Source organism: Bemisia tabaci, chromosome 8 (assembly GCF_918797505.1).
Source record: "Bemisia tabaci chromosome 8, PGI_BMITA_v3".
Classification (NCBI taxonomy): Eukaryota; Metazoa; Arthropoda; class Insecta; order Hemiptera; family Aleyrodidae; genus Bemisia; species Bemisia tabaci.
The window spans coordinates 13,862,464-13,889,059 of NC_092800.1; the positions used below are offsets into that span (position 1 = coordinate 13,862,464).

General features: G+C 41.5%; 2 protein-coding genes across 28 annotated transcripts in view; both read right to left on the reverse strand.

Moving 5' to 3' along the window:
• The window catches only part of LOC109033903 (plasma membrane calcium-transporting ATPase 3), a 469,278-nt gene that overhangs the window by 317,488 nt on the left and 125,194 nt on the right, over positions 1-26,596 (reverse strand). The window lies entirely within an intron of this gene.
• LOC140223753 (plasma membrane calcium-transporting ATPase 3-like) overlaps positions 1-26,596 on the reverse strand; it is a 310,994-nt gene that overhangs the window by 115,876 nt on the left and 168,522 nt on the right. For all 16 annotated transcript variants that reach the window (XR_011900358.1, XR_011900359.1, XM_072303319.1 and 13 more), the window contains 2 exons: positions 22,624-22,687; positions 8,492-8,693 (listed from right to left, as the gene is read on the reverse strand). The gene's annotated coding sequence lies outside the window, so the exon portion shown is untranslated. The remainder of the gene's footprint in view (positions 1-8,491; positions 8,694-22,623; positions 22,688-26,596) is intronic.

Below are 26,596 nucleotides of genomic sequence, written 5' to 3' on the forward strand. Positions count from 1 at the left end.
ACTGGGATCAAATAGAACCCTGAATTCTTGGTAATTTTACTCTTTTCTTAGTAAATATACCGAGATTTTTTTTTCAGTGTGAATTCCGTCCTATTTGGCAACGCTGGATCCGCACAGTCATTGCCACACGGTGAAATTATTCGCCAAGAACCATGGAAGGCAGGCGGGTGGGGTGCGAGGGGGGAGGGCTAACGCGCGTCGCGGAATGATAAAATAATTAAGCCACGGTCCCCGAGGAGAGAGGAATTAAGACGGGAGAGGAGACCCGTGGTGGGGCGGGGAGGAGGCGGAAATATGCCTCAATTTTGATTTAAATAGTCATTTTTTTCATCCGACTCGAGTGCAGCGTGTTCGGCATCAAAGAGCATGCCACCAAAACGGGTGCTTGACATTCTTCCTTGCCGCAATTCCCCGCCTCGCGCTTGTCACATTTACCCGGAAAAACACCGCGGTCCATCCTTGCACTACCGTGCCAAGGAAGAAAGCCGTGAGAAAAGGACCATGCTGCCAGCTTACTCTTCTCGAAATACGAATTTTCGCCCATGCACGGAGAAAAAAACCTCGTGCGTGGGATCCGAAGTTTCGGTCATATGGATCTCTGAAGTTTTCGGATTGAGCATCTGAACACTTTAGGTCTAGCTGTCGAGGTTCGGATCACACATCTGAAACTCCAGTTCTTACATCTGAAGTACTTCAGATGTGAGAATCGAAGTTTTTCGGATGTGAGAACCGAAGTTGTTCGGATGTGAAAACCGAAGTACTTCAGATGTAAAAACTGAAGTTTCAGATGTGTGATCCGAACCTCAGCAGCTGGACCCAAAGTGTTCAGATGCTCAATCCGAAAACTTCAGAGATCCGTGTGATCTAAACTTCGGGTCCCACGCACGAAGTTTTTTTCTCCGTGTGGCTTCGGCCATATCATAATAAACCCCTTCATGCCCGCTAGCGTGGGGCTCTATCATAACACAGAAACGCTAATTCCTGGAAAGGAGGTGCGGACGTCAAAACAAGGTAAAAAAAAAAGAATTTCATGAAAACTTGCTGATTTTTTCGCTGAATTTTCTTGAAAAAATCACCATTGGTAGCGAGAGTTGCCAGTCAAAGAGACTATCCTAGCAGCCGGATTGTTGAAATTTATGTCGGCACCACAAGAATCGAAAATCGATATATTACACGGCGCAGATAGGGCTACGTCTCATGTCTTATCTTGCCGATATGGCCAGTTAAAATTTCAACAATCAGGCTGCAGGTACCCGAAATAGACTTTTGGCGCAGAATGGCCGGAGTGTCAAGGAAGAATCACCAAAATGCGATCCGCGTAGCCGAGGGTTCTCTCTCGATGGGGCTCATAGAAACGTGGATTCTTCCAAAAGAATAATAGTTCTAAGTCTCAAAAGTCTTCCTCTCGCACGGAAACAGTCGAGCCTTTTGTAGGAACAGCATCGATCCGAAAAACATTCGGGGCGGGGATTTATGTGCGTGAGCAGGGCGATTGGGAGCGAGGCAGAAAACACCGGAAAACCAGCGGAAACACGAAGCAAAAAATTCATGCATCAAAAGGCGCGGCACTCGAGACACAACACGAGACTCGGCACGATGTTGCCGGAATCCATCAGTCACCGGACTGAGAAAAACAGCGTTATATTCAATGATGATACAGTCAAGGTTCCGCGGTTTTGGCTTTTTGGCGAGGTGCGGAGCACACATCCTGGGAAAAACGGGGTAGATTCGTGGATTTGGAATGGAAGGCGTCGCAGGTATTTACAAGAAATTAGCGTAAGTTCAATGAGAAAATTGGGTAGATTCGGGGTTTTGGCATCTGGATAGGGTCCGGAGTCGCCTCCCTCAGGGAGACAGCGTAATTTCATCGAAAACGTACTCCAGGGTGTCCATTAAAACTGGCTGGCCAAAAAACAGTACTTCAACAGTGCTTTTTTAGTACACTCCCAAGAAATCCAGTAACTCCTCGATAGAAAAATTCAGGAGCCGCCACCCCGGGAGAAAGAGCGTAACTTCAATTCGCGTTTATTGCATCTGGGTGGGATGCATAGCCGACACTAAGGCCTAGCGAAAAATACTTTTTTTCGCGCATAATATTCGCTACCGTTGGAAAGTTTGTGGTTGGTGCACAAAAGAGCACACAAAAAAAATTCAGCAGCCTACGATGATCCTAACCACTGCCACTTTTCGGTCAAAATTTCGAATTTTCGACAAAAAATCCCTAAAAGCGCAACCCGCAACATTTTTTGGGGGGTTGTCATCAATAGCGTGGCGTACTTTGCGATACATTGACTGATATGCCATTTAAACCTACGGAAAATAATCGATAAACAGTAGGTTTCGTAACGAACTCTACACACCTTACACACACCTGATCGATTCTTTACCATAGCTTCAAATGGGAATATATCGATAATATCGATCATTCACGCCTCGCACTGTGTCATGAAAAGTCGATAAGTCATTTTTGCTACACCCTAGCCGACATCCCCGAAAAACAGCATAACTCTAATGATGAGGGCGTGCAGTTGGGCGGTTTTTGATTCTGGGCGGGGTGCGGAGGCAGCGCGCATGGCAGGGACGCCCGGCGTCGCGGCGCTCGGGTCGCGGTGGCTGGAGCGCCTCCGCGACTCTGGCGCCAGGGGTGGAATTATGGATTAGCAGCCTGCCGTCAGGGTTGCGAGTTTGGGACGCTTTCGAAGCCGGGGTACTCGTGGAAGACTTTTTTAGCACTTGATTTCGGAGGCTTAGACAACAAAGACACGTCTCCGTCCGGCTTTCCCGAGAGAAAAGCCTATCTGTTATTTTAGTGGATGAATTCCTGCTTTTTAGTGGTTTTTGGTGGTACAGAGGCTGCGGTATGAATATTGAAATTGATTGAGAAGCGATAGACAAAGAAAACAAAGCTATAGAAAAAAGAGACAAAGCTGTAGACAAATATTCCATAGCTATAGACAAATATTTCATAGCTATAAATATAAAATATTTGTCTATGGCTATGAAATATTTGTCTAAAGCTTTGACATTTTGTCTACAGGTCTGTCTTTTTTGTCTATAGCTTTGTTTTCTTTATCAATCGCCTTGCCTATTAATTTCAATATTCGTCCTGCAGCCTCTGTACCACTAAAACCAAACAGACGACAAGACGAACAGAAGACAAACATTTCATAGCTATAGACAAATATTTCATAGCTTTAGACAAATATAATTCATAGCTATGGACAGATATTTCATAGCTATAGATAAAGAAAACAAAGTTATAGACAAAATAGACAAAGCGTAAATAAAGCGATCCTGTTGGTTGAAACGGGTGGTTTTTGTATGCTAAAGGAACAAATGATGGACTATCAATAGGGTCCTTATTGGGTTCCCGTCCATTAATCTAAAATTTACCTCCAGTGTCTATTACGACTAACCGTTTCTACCAATAGTTTCGCTCCGTTTTCTCTCTGTCTTCTTTGTCTATAGCTTTGTCCGTCGATTTCGATAATCAGCCTGCTGGATTGGCATAGCGTCAAAATGACACATTAGCTCTTCTGCGGGCTGCATATTGACATTGATAGAAAAAGGGATGGACAAAGAAAATAACGAGAAAACGGGGCGAAACCATCGGTAGAAGCGGGTGAAAGACGTAAGTAATAGACTCACTAACGACAACTCAAGAGAATTCCCACAGTATAGCCAGTCCATCATTTTTCCCCTAGGTTATAAGAACAACCAGTTTCAACCGATAATATCGCCTCATTTTCCCTTCGTCTTATTTATCTATCGCTTTGTCCATCAATTTCAATAATCAGCCTGCAGCAGCTTTACCCGAACTTACTTTATAAGGTGCTTAATGTCGAAAAACTAAAGACGGATCGGTTCTTAGAGCGCCCGGTCGAAAGGCGGTTAGGCAACACGCCGAGCATCCAAAATTTCGCTAAAAAACCGCCTGTGAATGGTGGCGCGCCGTTGTGTCGCGACGCGCGTGGTCCTCACAATCGTGACGTGCACGATAAGTTCATTAATTGAACGCCAGATTTTCACACGGGTTCCACCGAAGCGCCCTTTTCCGCGCCCCATTTTGCTGGGAAACTCGGTCACCGCTGTGCGGAACTTGGAGTGCCACGGCGCGGCGCGTCCGGGCAAGCGCAGTCAGGTAAAAGGAACGTATGTTAGTCCATCCGTGCTGAGGGAAGATGCGTCATGGGCAGCGGAAAGTCATCAAATTTTCCCTGATAAGATGTCTTTTTTGGTAGAAAATTGATGAATATTAGTCCTTTAAATTTTCAGAGACGATAGACGCTACTGGTATAGTAACATCACCATGGGGACTCTTCAATATATCGAATGGGAATAAATCGATACATAGACTGTGAAATTCCGCAACCACGGAACTCGGTTTGCGATTTTGCAGACTTTCTGTCTCCACTCAAAGGCAATCCTTAAAAACTGCCGTGATTTTCCCTCTCTGTATGAGGAAAATTCGGCGCAAATTTCGAGGAATGTTGTCGATTGGTTCTCTTGAAAAAAATACGATAGGAGATTTTGAAACACCGTCAACGAGATACATGGTTGCGGACTTATACCGTTGATGTGTCGCTTTTCTAAGACATAACATCAACAGCCTCGGTAGAAACGTACGCCTGGTATCCATCAATGCAGTTCATTGACAGGGCAAACGAAATAAAAACGCCTTCAATTTTTGTGTAGGCAACATGGACATCCATCAAGCACGAATAGTTGTATCAAGGCTCTGATATCGATTTAGCGTTGAAACGCGCCTGAGTGACGGTGGTTAGGTTGATTTTAAACAAGTCTTTTGTTTTCGCATCTAAGGCAAAACTAAGCAATGGCAAAATTTTTACATGGATAAACTTCTTCGGGCTTTTTGAAGTAGATCGTGTCTATTTGATAGTTGAATCTGGATAAAATTTCGTGGTGTGAAGGCAAGATTCAGGGCGAATCAATACTCAAGCTTTGCCGAAAATTTCGAGACTTGCAAACGTAGGGATTAGTGTTTACATGCGTTTAATGTAATCTCTATGTACATAATATTTAAGGACGTAAACTTAAACTGCGGGTAATTAACTCTGTCGTTCCCAGGAAGTATATCTATCATCGGCAAATGTTCTTGTTGGACGCCATTATATACTCCTTTTTTCTTGGGATGAAATACTGTGCAGCTAAATTAATGAACGCAGAAACGTGGGTCTCTCGTGTAAATTACTAATTTATTCATTTCTCCCCTCCATGCCATTTGTCAGAATGAAGCGAGTTGACAGTGTATCCACTGGATTTAATTTTCTCGCAGTTTTCTGAGGTTCCTCAGTCTGTGAAACCCCAACTTAAAACTGAACAGATTAATGAAATTTGAAAAGGCGTACTGCTCACTTGAAATAAAGGAAGAAAAAAGCAAACTCGGTAACATGATAAAACTCTGCCGTGATCGTGAAGTGAACAGTGAGTTGCATATTTCTGAAATCGAGTTTCCTTCAAAACGCGTCTACTCTCTTTTAGATTAAATCACTGAAATCGCTAGAACAGCAAAATTCTTCTTATTTATGTGAAAAAAAGACATATAGGAAACCGTAATTGCGAAAAAAGTGAAGTAGTTTCAGGCAAAACAGTTGTAAGGAGCATTATTTGAATGAAAAACTATACACCCTGGTAAAAATTGGCAGTAGAATGTGTGCTCCAAAATACTATAGTCCTAAAGCCAGCTGTAAGATTTCCAATAGCTTCTGTAGCCGGCTATAATTCCTTATTTCTTATAGCCTTTTATAGCCGATGGCGACTAAGCAACATCCAGACGATAAAGTTTATGCTAAACGTTACTAAATACGGATACTAGGACAAAGTTAGTTTTTGGACTACCGCTCTCTTTTTGTGCCGTAGTATCTTGATTTATTTTGCGAGAAAAGCTCCGTACTTTTGAAGGATGCCTGTCATTCTTAATATTTGAGGGCCTTCAATTTCTTATGATATTGTGCAATACCTCTGGGGTGAAATAGTTGCTTCAGACGCCGTGGCACGCTGCGCGCGGCGCGGCGCGGCGGGCGGGCAGCCAGCGCGAAACACGCATTGGCGCCTACAAACCTAAAAGGGATACTTCACGCATTGCGCAGTGCGTGAAGTATCCCTGTTAGGTTAGTAGGCGCCAGTGCGTCGCCGCTCCGCTTTGTGTTAGGCTCTAATATTTAATCTGGCGGAGTCCGCGTTATTCAACTCATGATTTTGAAATGTTTGCACTTCCTGTATGGATTATTCTCATTTTAAATGATGAAAAAAAATATGTATTAAAGGAAAATATAACGTGTGTTTTGTAAATATTCAGGTGGTTCCGTATCAAACTTAATGATTTCCAAAGCACACGATTTTCTACACAATTTCTTATAGCCTTTTATAGCCAGTGGCGATAAAGTGTAAATCCCGGCGACAGGAACTATAGCCCGACTGTATACTTTTTTATAGCTTCGTATAGCCCGGCTGTATGATTAGCTCCGCTTTCTACAGCCAGATATTTGATCTTCAATAGCCTTCTTTAGTCGGCTATAAGAACTCCTATGGTATTTTGAAACTCAGCTCCTATCGCCAATTTTTACCAGGGCAAATTTACACAAAATTACACTGATTTGTTTCCCCATCGAAAAATTGAGTACCTATGCTTTTACATGTGAGATCATGAGCTCAGATATAAGTGGTTTCCGAATCTAGTCATCGAAATAGCAAAAACTTATTCTAGCATTCTACAACTTATTTTCCACATTGATCAAACTTTAATGACATAAGTTTGATTTAGACAAATTATAAATTCCTACGAGCAAATTCGAGAAGAATTATGCTCATCAAGGACTTTTCCTCAATACTTAAAATCTACCTATCTCGGACTTTTAATTGTCTTCAGTCGGATACAATCATAACGAAGGCAATCGTTTGAAAATCAAAGCTGATCCACGGAAGGGCGGAATTTATGTTTACTGTTGATGCGATAGCCTCACTTATTGGGGGAAAAAATTGATTGACATTGAAACCTGTCAAAATTAATTATCAGGAGGTTCGCTGAAGAGCTCTCGGGCTGAAAATCAATAATGCACTCGGAACGTCAACGGATAAGCGGTGTTGCCATGTTTAAGATGAAGCGTTTTCAAAAAATTTCAATTTCCAGGGGAATTACGGCTTGCTTACCCGCAACTCTGACAGTTAGCACATGTATCTCAGCAACAAAAGGGTTGGATAAGGTAAAGTACCATCCAGTGGTTGTTCTGAAAAATTTTCTACTATTTAAATGTATAATAAACAATCGATGTTTTGCAGTGAATGACGTCATAAACCGAATTTTTCAAAGCGCGATATCTCGTTTAATATTGAACGTTGATAGCTTCTGTTTGGACGGATCTTATTATATTCAGCTGACCTAAAGAATGAAGCGCCAAAGCACAATTTCATTACCTGTGCAACTGACACATTCAATTTTTTACGAGAATAGGCTAACGAAATTTTTGTTGGGAATTGTTCTGGTTTATGCATGAAATCAGAATAAAACCCCGAGAATCTTCAGTTCGGGGCTCAAAAGATTCTCCCCGTAGAAATTCAATTTGCGCGGAGAGATTTGGCAACATTGAAATGGAGTTTTGCTCTTTTATAGGGAAAACGGCGAATTCAGGAACTTGAAGAACAAAGCTCATAGGTGCAGTTTTTGCTGTCAGCGCAACTGACTCATTGTTTGAGACAATTTCGCAACCTTGGAATAAAGTTACATTCCTTGGTCGGAGAGACTAGGAATGGGTCAGTTGCGCTGGTCCCTGGATGTTATTTTGAAGCTTGATTCTTGAGGATTACCTTAAAATAATGAGATCCGTCCAAACAGGAACTTTCTAGGTTCAATATTAACCGAGATATCGCGATTTGAAAAATTCGGTTTACGACGTCATCCGCCGCGGTAGTGACACCCTCGATTTCTTCCATCTTGCTCTCATTCGGGTGTCACGTTGAGTAACCAGTAAACATTTATGTTACCCTGATTGATGAAAGCTAGGTGGAGAAACCAAGGGTGTCACTACCAGGATGGATGACGTCATTAAACGAATTTTTTTAAAGCGCGATATTTCCGTTAATAGTGAACGTGGAGAGTTGCTGTTTGGACAAATCTCATTATTTTTAGCTGATTCACAAGAAAGTAGCACCAAAACACAATTCTGTGACCAGCGCAACTGACCCATTGAGATGTAGTGAGATAGATGAGTACACTGGTAAAAAAAACACATTGGATCTGGAGCCCAGACTCTTGAAAACATCGACAAGAAAAAGGACTCTTGATTCAATCAGATTTCAGCTTAAATCAAAAGGAAATCCGCTCAAATTAAGAGGCTTGGTTCTTGATTTAAGCTTAAATCCGATTGAATCGAGAGTATTTTTTCTTGTCGATGTTTTTAAGAGTCTGGACTCAAGATCCAATGTGTGTTTTTCCTGTGTAGTTTTCACTGACAGGAAGAGGATAGGGACTCACCTCATAAGATAGTGTTCCTATAAACGCTGTGTTTCATGTTGCACGTCGCGGATCATGTGGAATCGGTGGTGACGCCATGACTAGGATGAACACATAATTTTATCTCATTTTCGAAGCGAGTCACTCCACGGTTAAGATGTGCGCTGATCCTGGATCGCCTTCTCTACGCCTTTTCCGTCCAAGGGGGGATCAGCCACAATCCCTGAAACACCAAGTTATTAACGAGTATTTCTCGAGTAACAGCAACTTTATTTTCAAAACAAGATCAACAACTTAAATTGGGACTAAGGCCGCATGATAAAACACAAAAAAATAAAAAACTGGGACGTTTTGCAGCTTTTCTCCTGCAACTGCAACCCCGTTCGCCCGGCAAAATGGAAGGAAGAAAGAAGGAGGAAGAACGCATGGAAATTATTCCCACTGGAAAAAAAAACATTAGATCTAGAGAAATACTCTTGATTCGATCAGATTTTTGCTTAAATCAAAAGGAAATCCGATCAATTTAAGAGGCTTGGTTCTTCATTTCAGCAAAAATCCGATTGAATCAAGAGTATTTTTTCTTGTCGATGTTTTTCAGAGTCTGGACTCTAAATCCAATGTGTTTTTTTTCCAGAGCATGACGAAATTGACTCAAACTGCATATTAGGTGCTTTAAAATTTTGAAAATTTATGGGAGGGGAGGGGAAGCCTCCGGATTCTCCTTACGCCCCCCCCCCCCCCATTCGAAGTGTCTGGATCCGTCTGCTAAGCTGACGTTTTGAAGATTTAAGAGGTCAATAATGGTTGTCAATGATGTATAATTACATAAACTTTAAAATGGTTTCGAAGCAGTAGAAGAAGAGATTCCCAGTTTCTGGGACAGATCCCCTGATGTTTCCTTGATTTACTCTAAGACCTTTCATTCCCTGAGCAGTGCTTCCATTCCATGTCCGTCAAAAGTTCCGGGATTCTCTCTTTAGATTTTTTCAAAATTTCCGAGAAAGTTCCGAAAAATGCAAAAGATCCGGAAAATGTCGGGAATTTCAAAAGTTCCGGGAAAAATTCCGGAAAATCTCAAAAGTTCCGAGATTCGGTACTAGTTCCGGAAAATGGGAGCACTATCCCTGATAATTCCGGCTTCCCCCGTTTTTCCCGGTTCTAAACACCATGACTTAAACCTTCACTATCAGAGGTTTATCCGAATCACAATTTTTTCACAGTGCATCGACACCTTTTTACAGGTTGCAGTTCATTCCATCAGGGTTTTCTCGATGCAATTCCCGATGAAATGAAATGGATTCGCGACGATGTCGCTCGCCGTGCGATGGACACGCATATCCTGAGTCCGAGCTCTGTCATGCGACGGGGCTTCAAATCAGGTCAGCACGGGCTCACATCGGCGCTACTCTTACGTAAGGGCGTATTTTCAATTTCCCTTAAGCCCTGAGAAGCCTCCAGTTGTACGGATAGTGCGGCTCAACTCGAAATATGGTTACGCCCTTACGACGGTGGAGCGATGAAATGTCGGCATCGATACACACAAAATTTTATGGTTTCGCCTTCGCATGGAGGGACGTTGACCTTCCAAACTTATAATCTCGCTCTTTCTCCATGTCCTGTTTCAGTTCATTATTTATTGATCATCTCGATCTGCCCTTCATTTCGCTATCGTTTACGGTGAATCTTCAGCGGTGATTTCGAGGAAATCCACCACGTGATGGACTAAACTCTGACTATACGAAATCGGCGATTATTTTTACCGAGGCTCACGGAGACACACCGAGTCGGGTTTTGGAAAAAAATGAGTTGGATTTTTTGATATTTTCTTGATTTTTTCCCGAAATGTTAAATGAATGTAATGTTGTGATTTATTGCTCAACTAAATTGACACTATTCGATTTTACGCCTTGTCCCCACGAGACGTTTCATGGGATTTTTCCCAAGTTCGAATCGCAGGAATGTAACTTCTGGGCTTTTTCCCCGTTATAGAACACAACAAAATTCCTTAAACTTCTTTTTAAGTCGTTCCTGGGACTCCACAAGGACTCTTAGTTGGTACTGTGATTAGTATTGGCTAACTCAATATTTTCCCAACTTCGCAAGTGAGATTTTTCCCTGGGACAAATCCCATGAAACGTTCCGCGGAGACAAGGCCTTACAAACCAACATATTTAATGAATGCCCCAAGCTACTGATAAGGGAAAATTGAACCCTATCTTTCCGTTTAATTCATGACTCTCTATCCGTAAATGTTCCATATTTCGACACTTTCGTATACGGTCCTCATGTAGGTTTTCTAAGTTCAACTACCCACGCTACGTAGAGAGAGAGGAGTTATTTCTTTTCTCACCGTGTGGGAAAAGACTGGTAGCGGTTAAACACACTCACGCAATAGTCCGATTTTGTTTACTAACATTTCTCCAAAGAATGATAGAGGTACCCGTAACTTTGGAGGAGTACTAGGAAATTGACGTAAACGGAGCGGTATGTAGATTACTGCCGTGCTGAGGAAGAGCGCCGTACGAGCCAACACGCGTTGCCAAATTTCCTTCGACACAAAATCACGAATTTTCCGGAAAATTTGGCAATATTTCCCTTCCGATAATTTAAAGGATTTCGTTCGTAATTCGTTGTAAAAAGTCTGAAAATTTCAAGGGTGAGGAATCATAACGTTCTTCAAAAATAAATATTTCCTGGGCGAAAATTTGGCAACGTTCGAATGTTCATACGGCGTTTTTACTTAGCACGGCTGATTAGGCGTGCGACAACTGTTACGCAGAGGAGTGATTATCCTCAATAATCAGCGAAATTTATGCTAGGTCAGCAGCCGCTGGTCCAGACAGCTGATTCGTCATTCCGACGCGACAAAATTACTCAAAAACGTGCGCTTCCTGCGTGCTTTCGATTCCAGTGGCGTGCGCTTGACCGGACCTATCATGGGACTTACGATTCTCACGGCAGTTAAGTAAAGCTGTGGTGGGTCCGAAGAGCATCCGGTCTATACCTCAAGCTTCTCAAGACTAGAATTTCTTAATTCAGGGCGTAAACCAAAACAAGCTGGCCGAAAATCAGTACTTTAACTGTACTTTTTCACTACGTTCCCGGGAAATTCAGTACTTCCTTAATAGAAAAATTCAGTACTTTTCAAGAGGATTTTTCTGCGAATTCACCGACAAGTAGCCCAGGCTTGGTACCTACTAGGTACATCTTGTGTGAAACAGACCCATCACATGAATACAATGACATAGACTGCATTTTGATATTGCAAACATTTTAAAAAAAGAAACTGCACTGTATAGAGTTGCAATATTGTTGAGATTGTGCAACTTGGATTTACAGTAAATACGTTCGCAATACATTGAATGCAAGCAAACAAGTATGACATTTACAAGGTTCTCACTTTTGGATCATCTTGTAGAACTCAAGTAACAGGGATCGCAATATGTTGCGATTAGATCGAGAAATGTATCGCGATTTTATCAACGTCGATTTGTTGCAATTTTATCGGATAAGAAATTGCGAGAAATTGCGGTTTCATTGCATAAATCTGCAAAAAATTTGGATTTTATCGAAGACGATTTTATAGAGGTAAAATTGCAACAATATTGCGGAAAATCGTTCAGATGTTGATGACCCTTGCGATTTCACCGCCAAAAAATCGTGAAAAATTGCAACTTCATTTCAAAATAGCGAAATTTTTCCGCTGAAAAATGCCACTCGAGAATAGCAATGTTATATTTAATGTTCGTGTTCAAGCGTACGTGATTCGCGGCTGCCAAGAGCGCTTTTGAGCCTTTTGTTTCGAGGCGGGGGCGGCGGGTAGCGGTGGTGGAGGTGGGGTAGGAGTGTGGTGGGACAGGAGTGTGGTGGTCGCCGGGCGGTGAGGAATTTGCATAACAGGAGCCATCATCCGCTCTGCCGTGCTAAGGAAGAACGCCGTATGAGCCTTCAGACGTTGCCAAATTTCCTTCGATAAAAACTGAATTTACCGGGAAAATTGTGAATATTTTTTCCCAAAATTTTCAGACAATTTCGTACGCAATTTAATCTAATACATCTGAAAATTTCAAAGAGAAATATGCATGCATGTTATCAAAAATACATGTTTTATCGAGGGAAATTTGGCAACTCTCGAATGTTCATACGGCGTTCTTCCTTAGCACGGCAGCGCTGTGGTCTGGACGTTTGTGCCTTCGACGAATGGTGCATATTGGTTCGAAAAGCGCGCGGACGCGGACACGTTTGAGGTTTCGTCCGAGGTCCGGGAACCGCCGCGGGCTACGCGGGTGGCTTCGTGGCGTTCCGACTCCGAATCGCCCAAACCACGCTCCCGGCCTAAAGAAATGCGCCTCGTCGAGACCTGGATGTTGTCGAGGTTCCCGCCATAAAAAATGGTTTTCTAAAGGAAACATTTAAATTTGAAAGTTGACGAGAAAAAACACTTAAAAATGGCCCGAAACTGTATGGAACAAGGTGGAGAAATGGTGCTGGGTCCAAACCATTTCGCGGGGAAATCAAAACCGACACGGAGAAAAAAACTTCGTGCGTGGGACCCGAAGTTTAGGTCATATGGATCTCTGACGTTTTCGGATTGAGCATCTGAACACTTTAGGTCCAGCTGCTGAGGTTTGGATCACACATCTGAAACTTCAGTTCTTACATCTGAAGTACTTCGGTTTTCACATCCGAACAACTTCGGTTCTCACATCCGAAAAACTTCGGTTCTCACATCCGAAGTACTTCAGATGTGAGAACTGGAGTTTCAGATGTGTGATTCGAACCTCGACAGCTAGACCTAAAGTGTTCAGATGCTCAATACGAAAACTTCAGAGATCCATATAACCTAAACTTCGAGTCCCACGCACGAGGTTTTTTTCTCCGTGTACAAAAACTCGAGAAAAATCAGTTTAACTTGTTATGTAACGCTTCGTTATATCCCTCCCCCCGAAACCCTGTACCGCTGGCTCCATTTGGAGCGTTTACATAATTCAGGGACGGCCCCTTACCGAGGTTTTTCATTTTAAACCACTGTCCAAATTTCTCTTAGAAATTACTGGGATTAATCGGGAACTTGGCTGCGGTCTTTCGCCGAGAAGAGGAATTATTTTTGCTTCCTGCGGTAGGGAGGGGTATGGGGCGGGGGGGGGGGGGGTCGGAGTGGGGAATCAATTCTAAGCCCACAAAGCACACCGTGATAAAAATAAATGGTTTTAACATTACTTCCTCGGAGTTAGCGCAAAATATATACTATTATTTGCCCACTCACTTTTCACACGCCTCACTGTGGATCGAGTTAATAGGAGAGCTCGGACACAATTAAGAAACTTAGAGAGCTTATGACTCTGTTCATACAAGACTTTAAAGCTCTAGAAGTGGTTTCGTTGGGATTCTCGTGAAATTTTCTTCTAGAAGCACCCGTAAATAGTTAAAATGTGACGAAATAGACGTCAAAATTTGCAGTTTTAGTCAAACATTTGGACTACATTTTGCAATTTGGAACTATAAATTCTAGCCCGGTTTAAAAACAACGTATGTGCCATTAGTTTCCCTATGCACATGAGTGTTTTTCCAGAAGAGCCAGAATTTATAGTCCCAAATTGCTAAATGCAGTCCATTTCATGTCCGACTTCTCTAATTAACTCGGTCCACTGTGCGCCGGTCTCGCTCTTGCTCTTCCTGCGACATTGCATTTACCGTTTCACCCAAAAATCATTTTCGGATTCGCGCGTGCTCTGTGGAAAAACGCCGTATCAGTCATCAGGCGTTGCCAAATTCTCTTCGATAAAGTAAGAATTGCGGAGAATCTTGTGTATATTTTTGTCCCACACTAGGAAAAAAAACACATTGGATCTAGAGTCCAGACTCTTGAAAACATTGACAAGAAAAAGGACTCTCGATTCAATCAGAATCTAGCTTAAATCATAAGGAAATCCGCTAAAGTTAAGAAGCTGGGTTCTTGATTTAAGCTTAAATCTGATTGAATCAAGAGTATTTTTTCTTGTCGATGTTTTTAAGAGTCTGGACTCTAGATCCAATGTGTTTTTTTCCAGTGCAATTTCTTAGAGAACTTCATTCGCAATTTGATTTCCAGTATCTGGAAATTTCACGAAAAAATATTTATAAATTTCTTCAAAATGAAAGTTTTTTAAAGGGGGAAATTTGGCAACATCTGGGTGTACTTACGACGTTTTTCCCAGTGCTGCTGCACCTCGTTCCGCGGGATTATCCGCTTGTGCGGATTCCGCCGCGAGCGAGATTTCCCCCTTTCACTCGTTTCGTTCATGCCCTAAATCTTGATTTTAATTAAGTGCTCAGCTTTTATTGGTTTCAATTACTTTTTAGTGCTCTTTTAGCTGTCCCTTTTTTATTCGGGCATTATGTCCGGGGGCTTCATTTCAGTTGAGTCTTTAAGCGTTTTTCGGAATCGAGAACTGGCGTTTCATTTACTGATCGAATTAAACTTCATTTTGCAATCAGAAACTATTGTTTTTAGTTGATTTACACGAGACATATATATGATATACATATATGATTGTTGAACTTTCAAGAGCGGATAGTGGTAGTTTCGCATTTTTGGTTTCATCTGGACATCAACAGTTTTCGTTTGAAACAAAAATCAAGGGAAGCGGCTCCGCAGATCCTCAGAATTAAGGATAACAAGGTTTCGACCCTTACAGTTTCATTTATATAGAATGCTTAATTAATTAATTGGATTATACACATTGCAATGAGGACCTACTTTTCCTCGCTCAGCGTGAAAACACCTATCTCCATTGAGAAACTAATGGCACATCTGTTGCTTCTGAAATAAGCGACAAATTGTAGTTCCTACCTGTGAGACGTGGTGCAATCAATGTAGATTAATTCAATATTTATAAGACAACGACAAGATTTCTCCAAGTTTAAAAAATTAAACACCATTCTGACTCGAAGTTTTGTAAGTTTACTTTTCTTAATGCGAAATATTCACGGCGGTTTGTGGTCCTCGCTTCTTGTCGAAAATATAAAACCCGGGAGGGAATCAGCCAGCGTGAAACGCAGCTATAAGCTGATTCAGCTAAAGTCCGTGCAAATTTATATTAATGTAACTTGGTGAATTAGTTACGAGTTTTCCAGCTACAACGTCGAAATACTTGTCAGGGAGGCGACAAGACAAGACCATGTCATGTCACCCGTTACTTGTCTACAGGCTCAATGGAAATGTTTTATTTTACGCAAACGAACTGAAGTCAAGAGGCCACTCAAGCAGTGGCGCGACGTGCTTTGCGATGTATCGATTGATCTGACATTTAAACGTTTGGAGAGGGGTCGATTAAAACAAGGTTTTCGCAACGACCACCCTAATAATCGATTCCTTGACATAGCTTCAAATGGAAAAATATCGATAATCGACCATTCACGCCTCGCCATTGCACTCGAGCATAAGCTTGCAGGCTAATTTTAATGGCACATAGTACGAGCACACAAGTCATGTAAGTCGCGCTATCAAGCACTGCTGCGTCCATATGCCCGCCTACGCGACTCCAAACATCTCTCTTTTAAGATTCAGTTCGATTGCATTTTCCAGTAATAAAACTTCTAGTATTGCAATGATCCTGTTGCAAACTTCAGGTAGAGAAATAGATCCTTAGAATTAGAACCATCGTCACCTTCCAGCCGAAGTATCACAAGCGCCATGCGACGTTTCAAAATTTCAGCCGCCATATTATTTTTTTACAGAGAAATCGTTCAACGAAGCTGTCCGCAGTGAATTTTCTTTGTGCTATCGATGAAATTCAGTGGGATTTTCAAAAAGATTCAACCAACAATTTCTCTATGAAAAATAATATGGCGGCGGAAATTTTGAAACGTCGCATGGTGCTTGTGATACTTTCGCCGGAAGGTGACGACATGGGCATTCTCGTATGATCCTTGACGAGGGCTTATGGGGGAGATGATACTTATTTCAATTCTGGTGCAGCAGGCCCAACTGACCCCCCTAGCTACGCCCATGGGTCAACCTAAGAGGTTGGTTCTCTCAACTTGTAGGCAAACCCTCTCAACAAAATAGACCTCACTGAACTATCCGTAGTCTAGGTCTGGATACACGATTCAATGCGGAACCAATTCTGATCAAAGTAGACCAGTTGATGACTGATGGTCGCTATGCAACAGCCCTCCTCGATCAAAATCGGACGGGCCGTCAAATTTTGATCAGAATGGAGTACGAACATTCATTTCCTGCCGCATGAAAAATTTTGTCGCTTGGCTGACCTAAGGGCGTACACATTGAGATGACCTCAGAAAAGCATTGTCATGTATGTAAGACAGGGTACATTGCAGAGTGTAGTTAAGCCCCTATGTAAGGTAGGCGATGATTTCTGCCAAGTTTTCATTTTAAAATCAAGCAAAGCGATGAGTTTAAAGACTGATGACTCCCGACACTTCGATGGTACTTGGTTCGGGAATTTGATCGCATATCGAGACCTTGTAGTCGATGCTTTGCAATGGCGAGGCGTGACCATACGTGAAACATTGATTTTATATCGATATTTCCCCATTTGTAGCTTTGGTAAGGAATCGATTATTGAGACGTCAGTTGTGAACAACATGTGTATCGATCCTTTTTCATAGGTTTAAAGACCGATAAATCGATATATCGCAAAGCACACCGCACTGACGCTATTTTTTCCGAGGTACCTCTGCCTTCAAATTTTACACATTTAGGGTAAAAATAATTCCTCTAAATGTGAAACTCCCGCATGGGAGTGCACGGACACCCACGATCGATTATTCCACCGCGGCGAGGGACATTCTTGCCAGATCATGCTGAAAATTCTCCATTTTCCTCTCATATAACCCCATGTAAAATATTCAAATTTTATCACGCAACATGGCAACCTTGGCGAGAAAGGTGAGGCGTCGCAACGGAGGCAGAGCTTTGACAGTGAAAACATGGGAATTGGTCCATGCCAAAAGCGAACATGTCTGTGGTTCGATGAGCCCTGGCACACTCGCATTCTTACGGGGCCCAAGGATCATCTCAAAATGAGCGTGTCGCTTTTTAGAAACAACTCGTTCATGGAAGCTCTCAAGCTAACTGCACTCCGAGTCCAAGTCTCGCCTAAGTCTATTTTGCTTGAATATTTCATCGAATCTCGCGTCGAGCGTTGCCGGACCTCCGTGTAATCCCCCTTTTTACCACTTCTTTTCGCGGGAAAACGGAGAAAAGCGGCAACGTAGCCCACGTCCACGACTTGCCATGGCTCCGTGCCAAACGGTGCGGAAAATAGAGCCAGCTCATGAGGCACCCCCTCCCTCCCCCGCGACGGGGATCGCCCCCCTTCCGGCTGCTGTGCCCCCCCCCCCCCCCGTCGTACATGATAATATTATTTTCGTCTATGATCAAACATTATTGATATTAGATTAAGAGTCTAGCGCGGGCCCGGGGCTGTCATGTGTGACAGGCAGAGATGCAAAATTTCATCGAATTTATGCCAATTTTTTAGATTTTTCATGATGTACTTGGAAAGCTGTGAAACGGCTAGAAACAGTACAAAAAACCTCGAAATTTAGTAAGTATCTCTCGATGAGCCACATTCCAGCGCTCTTTGTCGAATTTTCGGTTGTTTTGAATGGATTGCATACTTTGCACCCAAAAATTGTGACATTTTTGAGACATTTTAATGGACTCTGCGAGATAACATACGGAAAGGAAATAATAAAAAACTTGATTTTGGAAAAAGATCACATTGAGTCGATTTTTTGTTCATTTGTTAAGGGCTGCATACTTGGCCCTGAAAAGTCCAGGAATTTTTTGTTAAACTTCCTCAATAAAAAGAAAAAATTAATTCCATGAAATTCCGTTTTCTATTCCTACTTCTGCAGGTTTACCATGGAAGCGATGGGTTAAGAAAATCGCTGGACAGAGTAGAAAACAAGCTGACCATAAAAATGAACGTTTGTTTAGAAAATACCAAACTATGCTTATTAAAAAAATATAGGTAGAAGGACAAACGGAGAAAAACTCGCGTTTGTTGAAAGAAGTGAGAAATTCAAACAGGAAAAAGTTTTTGAAATCATCCGATGGAATCCTAGGAGAGAGGTCTCGAGGTATTAGTAGGTAAAGGTTAAAAAAATAATCCACAGGAAAATTGCATTTGAACAAACACGAGGTCAAAGTTCAAACTTCCTGTCTACGTCAGAGGTGTCTCTTGAAATGGCTGCACCGGGTCGAATTTGCATTAAATTTTCACTTGCTTCGTTTATTGCACGCGAAATTGTGGAAAGCGATTGGCCGGAAAAAGATGAATCTGACGCTGGGCTCTAGTTATTGGCTCATTATCATGTGTTATGCATGCTCTCACACCGATGAGATTAATGGGGGAGTTGCCTGAAAGGTGCAAAACACTGAAAATCCTGCCCTTCCCGAATAAATCTTTCCGGCGGACATTTTTCTCCTTTATTTATTTTAATATTATTTTTGCAATGGCTAACTTGGTGTGTGACGGGTGCGTTACAAGGAGGGGAGGGAGGGGGTCAAAAAATCTGAAAAAGTGCGTTACGTGATACTTGAACGCCTATAGGCTTTAGCCTATAACAATCAATCGGTTCATTTTTCCTTTGCCTTCTTAGACTATCACTTTGTCTATCAGTTTCAATAATCAACCCGCAGATGAATCACCCCGGTTCTATAATTTCACCCAAAGGTATAAATGATCGATATCACGTGTTCTTTCATTAAACACGATTCGTCACCTTCGTTTAAAGTATCATAAGCGCCATGCGACGTTTCAAAATTTCCGCCGTCATTTAATTTTTTACAGAGAAATTGTTCAACGCAGCTGTTCGAAAATTTCACCGAATTTTCTTCGTGCTGTCAATAAAATTCAGTGAAATTTTCCAACAGATTCAACCAACAATTTCTCTGTAAAAAAATAAAATGGCACCGGAAATTTTGAAACGTAGCATGGCGCTTGTGATACTTTGTCCGAAAGATGACGAATTCAAGTTGAGCACTGAAAAAAAAACCACATTGGATCTAGAGTCCAGACTCTTGAAAATAATGACAAGAAAAAGGACTCTTGATTCAATCAGATTTAAGCTTAAATCAAAAGGAAATCCGCTCAAATTAAGAGGCTTGGTTCTTGATTTAAGCTTAAATCTGATTGAATCGAGATTATTTTTTCCTGTCAATGTGTTTAAGAGTCTGGACTCTAGATCCGATGTATTTTTTTTCCAGTGACGCTTAAGACAGCTCTTTACGATAGATTTCGATTATTTTACACACATTCAAATGAAAAAAACTCGGTGTCTCCAACCATCGCGAATCGCGACGGCTGAGAGCAGCGAGGTCAACGCGCTAATTTCGGCGCGAACACCACGGATAAAATTCGAGTCGGCTCTCACGCTCTCACGCACTCACGCGCTGCCGACGATGTTCGCGCCCGCGCGTCACGGATAGTGCATCTTGGATGCAGTCGGTCGCTCGCAAAATCCCAGCGCCGCGACGCCACGTGACGCCACGACGCATCACGACGCGACGCTGCGGCTGAAGTTAGTTTCGGCTCGCAGTCGCAGTGGGTGCCATCTGCGCCCTATTGCCAAATTCGCCAACAGAAAGGGAGACACTGTCGTTTGGCTTAAACAGATTCGCCTTCAATCAAAAGGATAGGCAAAAGCGGTCACCTGAGTGTTGAAATAGTTGTATCAAAATACCTGGATGGATATGCACTAACGGCAGAAACGACAATGTTGGAGGGCCTGAACAGATTCGCCTTCAATCAAAAGGATAGGCAAAAGCAGCCTCTTACGTTTTGAAATAGTTGTATCAAGATACCGAGAAGGATATACTATACACTAACGTAGAAACGGCAATGTTAGAAGATATATACAGATTCGCCTTCAATTTAGAGGATAGGCAAAAGCCGTCACCTACGAGTTGAAATAGTTGTATCGAAGCACTGAGGTAGATAATGGGCCTCTAGAAGAGGTATGAATTAAAGCACAACGATGCATGTTTTCTCTTGAAAATTCCACGAGAAAAACGAATCACATGACAGGAAGTCTGAAAATCAACTCCTGAACAAAATATAAGTGTTTTCTATCAAAATTGATTAAATTACAAAAATAAAAATGACGTCATTTGTATAATTGAACTTCCATTTGATCTGTGTTTAAAAGACTTATTAATATCTCATTCAAGGGTTGATTTCAAAACTTCCCGTTGTGTGAATTGTTTTCAATGTAAGATTTTTTTAGGAGAAAACATGTGACGTTCTCCTCTACTTCGGGCCTTGTCTAAAGGACCATTGGATTATTTTTGAATGACATTCAACATAAGGGAACCATGTCGATTACAGTATTGTAAAACACACGAATCTTCATCTTCATCTGAAAAAAGTGCTCATAATAGAAAATAGTTTCCTTTTTGTTTTTCTACCAAAGAATTGTTCCGGTGGGTGCCGTATGTGCCCCTTAATTGGCTAAATTCACTTACGGCAGAGGCACTACCTAAACAGGTTCGCCTTCAATTGAAATGATAGGCAAAAGCGGCCACGTACGAGTTGAAATAGTCGTATCAAAATAAGGAGGAGGATATAACTGGACTACATTCGAATGGCCTTCAACAAAAGGGAACCATTGCGTCTAGGGTTTTGTGAAATAAAATGTATCTTCCTCTTGATCTAAAAAAAAGTGCCCAAAATGGCAAATAGTTTGTTTTTCTGCGAAAAATTGTTGATTTCAGGGGGTAAAGATCGTTTCACCAACTACCAATGATTTCCAGCCAGTGGTTTGCCATCTCTCGCAAAAACTGCTTCGTACGTGCAGTCGATTAATTTCCCCATTCTTTCTCTAAAAATAGATGTCTTGTTTTGTTAGTGTCGTTTAATGCGATTTTTTCTCCCTCCAAAATGAATCATAAAAACTAAATCTACTGAGCGCTATTTTATATAAACAGAGGCCTCTTAGTTTTTGGCTCTGGACGCCTCGAAGTATATCCGAGAACATTTTTTACGACACGCTCTTCGGGTTGTTAATCACTCGTCCACATGGATGGACAGCTGTACACCCATTAATCTACTACGAATCTTCTGCATATTATAATAGTGATTTTATCGTCCCGCGTCTATAATTCGATCGTTTCTACAGGAACAGTGGCGTGGCGTGTTTTGCGATACATCGATTGATCTGTCATTTAAACCTATGGAAAAGGATCGATAAACAAGGAGTTCGCGACGAACTTTTTAATAATCGATTCTTTACCACGGCTTTAAATAGGGAAAGATCGATAATTGACTTGAGAGAAAACGGAAGAGGCGTTCCAGCCTAGTTAGATAGACATCCAGAAAAATAAACCGCTGCCGATGAGGAAAATTGTCGCAAAGAAAACAAATAACAAATCTTGAGCGATTCCATTAAAACCAGAAAAATTGTGACACAAATAAACGTGCATCGTTACTATACCAAAAGTATTTCACTTGTCGTAATTTATGGACTACATTTTGCAGTAAGGAACCACTAGCATTGCAGTGGTGCTAAGTTTCATCATTTCCCGGACGGAGGAACGCAACGCCATTCAAAGGTTGCAAACTTGACACTTATAATCCAATTATTTTTTACGTGTAAATATGACCGTGCCGTTTCCACATAAACTTATCTGTCTGTGATGAAGTAAGAAATCAGTGAAATATTGGCTATAAAAAATCAGTTTCCCATGATGAGAGCACAATTATTTACGAGTAAAAATTTGGCAACATTTGCATGCTCATACGGCGTTTTTTCTTAGCGCGTTCTGTCATCTGAAAAACGACAGACCCATTGGATTGCATTTTGCAATACGGAACCACTATTTCTGGCCAATTTTAGAAACAACATACATGCCATCGGTTTCCCTATGCAAATATGTGCTTTTGTGGGAGACCATTTTTAGTGTACCATTCTCATTTAACTTTTCTCTAATTGAAAAAAGAGGCAGGATAACTGCAATATTCCAAATATTTCTCTGAGGGTCGGGCAAACTTACCTAGACATAAAAGAAACGCCGTGAAAATAAGATATTTCCCTCTTTCCGTCCGTTAAATAATTGAACTCTTGTCTGATTTTCCAGGTTTCCTATGTTGTAAATACGCTGAAAAAAATGTACGAGATGAGGATAAAAGTCGATAACTTACCAACCGTCACTTTAGGAAATTCAGCTTCTTTTCCTGAGCATTGTTACGCGGCTTAATTAGTATCCTGCAACAGAAAAATAAAGTTTTTCAAGCATCATCTCTCAAAATATCAGTTGCACGGTGGCAAATCACGTCGTTACATTGTAGTTCAAATATCAATTCTTAATATAAAACTGATAATGAGGAAACAAGAATGCCCTATACCTCAATTTGTGATATTACGATCCTAATGTGGGGAGACGAATGCGGAACATCGATACCTTGATTAGTAAAATAAAAAACTGGATTCCAAGCGGGTTAATTTTAGCATTACTCGGGGCTTTCTACAGAACTTTCCGAAAATAGAGAGCAGAAATGCGTTTTTAAAAGTATTTTAGGAGTGTTACTAGCACGGCATTACTCGTAACCCAAGTAGCAGAGGTTGCAACAACTTGCAACAAAATCGTTTGATCATGCAACCAATAGATTGATGTGCAGATTGCCCACTCTCTCCCCCGAAGGAGCTATCATTGTTGGAACTAGTTGCAATTAAGTTTAAACATGTTTCAACTTCAAAGTATTGCTGGTTGCCTATCTTTAGATTTTAAACAACTTTGGTTCAGCACTTTTGCAATCTCAGCAGGTTGCAACTTTGTCTTCCGATCAGATCGCCGAAAATCGGCACTTATCGACCAAAAGTTGACCGAAAGTTGCAACTTTGTTGCAACTAATACCAAGATTGTTTCAACTTGTTGCAACTTTTACATTGAAAAATTCTACTTGGGGATGGAACCAAAGTTTCAGCTGCTGCCAAAAATTGGACAAGGTACTGTTCTACGAGAGGACAGCACGGTTAAGCTAATTCTCTTGAAAATTGCATTCTACGAAAGACATAACTAGAAATTCTCGAGCGAATCGGCGCAAAGTTTTCCACTAAAAAAAAATTGTTCGATGAAATTTGACAACTTCTGATATCAATTGGTTCCCTTTCGAAGAACACCCACTTCATTGACCAAGCTACGCCGCCGCAAATCGGCCGCGCTAGAGAAGAATGATATTTGAAAGCCTTATTTTTGCCGGTAAAATACTTCTTATTCACATAAGTTACGAATAATTTACTTAGAATTTATCAGATACATTAGCGAATTACCAAATAAATTCTAAATTCTCCGAAAAATACCCAGAAAAAAATTTGCTAGATTTCTGAAAAGTCGTATTTTATCGGGATGGATTTGGCAACGTCCCAATGTTCATACGGCATTTTCCCATCTCACAGCAGTAATGATCAAAGTAAGTGACGTATGCATTTTCACGGCTCGGAGGTGGAAATCTGCGATTGCATCCGAAGGATGCGTTCAAAGAAAATAAATTGATTGAAGTCGTATGGTCGTTAGCCTCGAAGTCAAACCGTATTTCATTCACATCTTGAACGATTGAATTTTTTTTGTGTCATAGAATTACGCATCACGAAGTAGTTTCAATATGTCTATGGTCAGTCAGTGATGCATAAGAGGATGAACATTGATTATTATTTCATAAGTAATTTGTTCGTCGATTAACTTCTTTTCTTCAGTTTTCACGCATCTTCAGGACGAACAAGTACCAAAACTGTGGCTTCATTTCTTACAATTCACAGAGTACGTCATTCGAGACGGTATATTCCAAAATTAATTCATCCAGGCAATAATGTCACCGTGGGCCAAGGGGCCGTCCCGAAATTACGTAACGCACTTTTTCGGCATTTTTGACTTACCCTTGTAATTTTTTTGTGACGTAGGTCCCGATCCTTTAACACGTAAAAGCAAAATGTTGTAACGCTCTCCTCGACCCCCCTCCCCCTCCCCCCTAGAACGTTACGTAATTTAGGGACGGCCCACGATGGATTGAGTCAATGGGATAAGTCGGAAAAATTCTGAAAACTTTAAAAACCTATGACTCTGTTATTGCCGAAAGTTGCATTTTAAAAGTTCTATTGGTTTTCTTCTACAATTTTCTCGTTAAAGCATCCGTAAATATTTAAAATTTGTGGAAACGTACCTAAAATTAGCACTTTTTGGCTATATTTCGCGCCCAACCTCTTCCGTTGACTCATTCCACTGTGCGGCCCCCAAAATTATTTTTCTCCGAGTCAAAAAATTACCTCTTTTTCACAACTTGATCTCGTTCAAATGAGTCCACAGGATATTCGAGAAACAAAAAAACAAGCAGGAAGCTCCAACGCATTGGCGTCGGAGAGCGGCTCTGGGGGCAGTAGTTGTAGTCAAGAATGAGGGCCTAGACACATTTTGTCATTGATGTACAATCCGACAACTGTCGATTCAATCAACGAAAACGATTCAAACTGTCGAATCGCCCCAATGGCCACGATAGTTGTTAGACGTTTACGGTTTCCCTGGTAACCTTTGTTTGCTATCAGCTGATATCAAGTAATATGAATAGGAAGCTCCAACCCAGTGGTTAAAGCTTCCTTAACCGCGAAAACTTTAAAATTCAAATTTTCAAATTTTGAACGTAAAGTACATTTTTTCCATCACGAGATAAAAGCACAAACAAGTTTTGAATTGTTTACTGTATCACCATGATTCCAAAAATACAATACACAACATAGCATTGACTAACAATAAAACAGTATGCAATAAAATAAAGTCATGACAAGGAACATAGCCGAAAATGGCGCCGATTCCCATCAACCAACGCGCGGTCTCTACAATGTAACATGCTGCATTGATACTCCCCAGCTGGGACCGTCCGGAATAGCAGCTCTAGTGCAAGCACCAGAGCCGCTAATACTCTCAGGCGAAGTTTCCTTTTTTCGGGCGAACTTGTTGGTTTTTGCAAGAATGCCGCATCGTCGGATCGTCGGAAACACTTCCGCGAAACGCGAAGCGTTGGCCGAACAGATGCCTTGTCCGTCCGGATACGGTTGAGTCATCGTAGGTATCCTTGTCACTCGGACTCGGGTTGCAATTCATATTTGGCGCCGCCCATACAAATTATGAAAATTATAGACGTGGACTTCTCCGCGGGCGAGGACGGGAGGGCGGCGCGGCGCAAGACGCGACACATCGTCGCTCCTCTGACGTAAGGGCGTATCTCTAATTCCACATGGGCCTCGGAAAGCATAGGATTATACGGAGGACAGGGCTCACGTTGAAATCGAGATACGCCCTTACCTCAGAGAAGCGACGACATGCACATGGGTCGAAGGGCAGCTTCGAAATAAATTGTCGGCTGCCGATTTTAACCTGATCGCACAGCTCCAGCGCCTGCACTCCCTGCCTCCGCGCATACCTTCCGTCCATACGATCGCCGAGTTGTAAAATTTAGGATGAATTTTTGGACGTCCACGAAAAGGGTGAACTGATCAATAGACAATTATTTGGATTGTATTTTGCAAAAAGGAACCAGGAGCATTGCAGTTTTGCAAACATTGTGCAACTTCTTCTATCTCGGAAGAAAAACCTGATTTTCCATTGACAGTTTCTATCTTACTCGCTAAAAACTGTAAATTTAATACGAAAATTGCCATGTAAATTTCATATTTTTTCATGATTTCACTAAGTTTATTGCAAAGGACAGAATGCACAATATCAGCATCATTGCGATGTTTCTGGTTCCTTTCTGCAAAATACAATCCATTTGTCAATGGATCATTGTCTATTGATTGTCTTCGTCAATACGAAGACAAGGAAAAGCTTAAGTCTTCCCTTCATAAGTAAAAAACCACCGGACAAAAGTGGATAAAGGTCAACACTATATAGTTCGGTGGGGCATTTCGTGGAAAACTATGCCTGTCCAAGGGTGTAATTAATATTATTGTGCGGTAACAAGTTGAAGTTTAAATTTCACCCCTGTCCTCTTTTTCTTGTGTAAGCTACTTCTAAATTTCTTACAAATAATGGAACACTAGACAAGGTACGAATTTAAGCAATCTGATACAAGTTTCTTAACCAGAATTTTACTTAAAACACGATTAGCACAACGAAATCGTGCA